Source organism: Mus caroli, unplaced genomic scaffold (assembly GCF_978045245.1).
Source record: "Mus caroli unplaced genomic scaffold, Mus_caroli_1 scaffold_5, whole genome shotgun sequence".
Taxonomy (NCBI): Eukaryota; Metazoa; Chordata; class Mammalia; order Rodentia; family Muridae; genus Mus; species Mus caroli.
In genome coordinates, this window is record NW_028227260.1 from 7,437,728 (window position 1) to 7,440,732 (window position 3,005).

The 3,005-nt window shown below is 46.0% G+C and overlaps 1 pseudogene; it reads right to left on the minus strand.

Moving 5' to 3' along the window:
- Nucleotides 1-287: 287 nt before the first annotated feature.
- Nucleotides 288-2,490, minus strand: LOC110287520 (chromobox protein homolog 1-like; annotated as a pseudogene).
- Between the last annotated feature and the right edge of the window lie 515 nt (nt 2,491-3,005).

Sequence of the window (3,005 nt, forward strand, 5' to 3'; positions counted from 1 at the left end):
CTCTCTCACATCCCAGTTCTGCAGGGTTTGTCCTTCGTGGCAGGTCTACCATTTTCTTAGCAAAGCACAGAATGGGTGTCTTGAGACATTCTCCCCTTTCCCTTCCCCTGGGGTGGATGTACAATTATATTGCTTGAAATGATTAAAAGCATGTGCGCTGCTGCATGGCCCAGAAACTATGCTGGACATCTCAAATCACCTCTATGGTGTCAAGACAGATACAACTCCTTCCCTCTCCACCTGAAACTGTCACAGTCAAAGGTGACAGGGGCTGGTACTCAACGGGGCTAATTCTTGTCGTCTTTTTTGTCATCAACCTCTGCGGGGTAAGAATGCCACATTAGCATTTCCTCATAATGGATATGACAACCTGTGGGCACTTGATGTAGGCTTTTTTGGGCAGAGACAAGGTCAGCCTCATCAGAATATTTCCATTCCATCAGAAACATCCTGAGGTTTGCAGGCAAATGGATGGAACTAGAAAATATCATCCTGAGTGAGGTAACCCAGACCCAAAAGGACATGCATGGTATATACTCACTAATAAGTGGATATCAACTAAAAAGTACAGAATACCCAGGATACAATCCACAAAACTCAAGAAGGTTAACAAGCTAAAGGGCCCAAGTGAGGATGCCTCAGTTCCACTTTGGAGGGAGAGAGAGGGTGGGACCTGGGTGAGAAAGGGGACAGGGAGGTGAAAAGGGCAGTATGATCAGGTATTGGATGGGGGAACAGGAATGAAACCCTGAGGGGCAGCAGAAAGAATGGAAACAGGAAACCTTGGGGGGGGTAGGAGGTTGGAGGAACCCTCCAGAATGCACCAGAGACCTGGGAGGTGAGACACTCTCAGGACTCAGAGGGAGGGACCTTAGATGGGATGCCCAACAATGGGGAGAGGGAACTTACAGAACCCACCTCCAGCAGGAAGACAGGGCATCAAGTGGAGGGATGGGATTGCCTTCCCACAGTCAGAAACTCTCACCTAGAATTGTTCCTGTCTAAAAGAACTGCAGGGACAAAAATGGAGAAGAGACTGAGGGAAAGGAGGTCCAGTGACAGGCCCAACTTGGGATCTATCTCAAGGGGAGGCTCCAAGACCTGACACTATTACTGCTACTATGGTGTACTTACAGACAGGAGCCTAGCATAGCTGCCCTCCAAGAGTCCCAACAAGCAGCTGAAAGAGTCAGATGCAGATACGTACACCCAACTTATGAACAGAAGCCGGGGACCCCCTGTGGTTGAATTAGGGAAAGGCTGGAAGAAGCTGAGGAGAGGAGAGACCCCATAAGAAGACAAGCAGTCTCAACTACCCCAGACCCCTAATATCTCTCAGACACTGAGCTACCAACCAGGCAGCATACACCGGCTGATATGAGGCCCTCAACATACACAGCAGAGGATTGTTGGAACTGGCCTCAGTGAGAGAAGATGCACCTAACCCTGGAGAGACTGGAGGCCCCAGGGAGTGGGAAGGTCTGGTGGAGTGGAGGTGGGGGTAGGGACATTCTCTTAGAGACTGGAGAGGAGGGGTGGGATGAGGAACTGTGGGAGAGCAGACCAGGAGGACTGGACTGTAAAAACAAAAATATTAAATAATAATAATTTTTTTAAAAAAAGAAACATGAGTCCTCTGCTTAAGTCAGTAACTCCAATAATTTGTTCTGGCTCCAAACCTCAGGCAAAGCCTCGTGGCTTTTCTAACTCTTTTTCATTGGGTTGCTTTTCTCTACCTTATCTTCAGAAGCAGAATCAGCTTTTCACTTGCCTCCATCTGATGCATCTATCTCGTGACCTGATTTTTGTGACTATAGAAACTAGGTTGAGGGGCTGATGAGATGGCTTAGTGGGTAAGAGCACTGACAGCTCTTCTGAAGGTCCTGAGTTCAAATCCCAGCAACCACATGGTGGCTCACAACCACCCATAATGAGATCTGGCACCCTCTTCTGGTGCATCTCAAGACAGCTACAGTATACTTATTTATAATAAACAAATTTTTGGGCCGGAGGGAGCGGGGCCAACAGGAGCTAGCAGGGTTGACCAGGGTGAGCAGAGGTCCTAAATTCAATTCTCAACAACCAGATGAAGGCTCACAACCATCTGTACAGCTATATGAAATAAATAAATAAATCTTTTTTGAAAGAAAGAAAGAGAGAGGGGGGGGGAGAGAAAGAAAGGAAGAAAAGAAAGGAAGGAAGGAGAAAAGAAAGAAAGAAAGAAAGAAAGAAAGAAAGAAAGAAAGAAAGAAAGAAAGAAAGAAAGAAAGAAAGAAAGAAAGAAAGAAAGAAAGAAAGAAAGAAAGAAAGAAAAACTAGGTCAGGGCAATCCAGGTTCTCTTCTGGCTCCCATGTGTTGTCCTCATCTGAGAAATTTTAGAAGATATTCTACTTTGCCCTTGACAACTCTCTGATCAAGAATTTTCCACCACATATTCCTCTTCCTCTTCTTCTAGTACCCCCTCCCCTTTTGTTTTGTTTCTTCCCCATAGTATCTCTCAGCTCTCTGATATAAAGGGTGATGCTGCTAGTAGCAGCATTTGAGAGTCTGAGAGGAATAGGTGCTCTGCTACCCATTCAGTTGGGTGCTCCGAGAAAGTAGAGCCCAGAAAAGCACAGAACTAGGCTGTGGTTGAGCGCCTAGCACAAACAGGGTATGGCAGGCAGGACCCATGACCCTCCCATCAGCCGAACAAAATAGCATCTCTGCATAATGTTTTAATCAAGTCTACTCCCATCCTTCCTACCCAATTCCTCGATTACCACCACCCTTCCATCACAATTTCATGTGTTCTCTTTTTAAAGATTTATTTTTATTTCTATGAATGCACATGTGTATGCTCTTGAGTTAATGTGCATGTATGTGTGTTCATGTGTGTGCATTCATGTGTGTGTGTGTGTGTGTGTGTGTGTGTGTGTCTGTGTCTGTGGGTGTGGGTGTGTAGGCCTGTAGAGTCCAAAGTACATCATATATTCTGCAGTTAGAGCCACAAACAGTTGAGAGC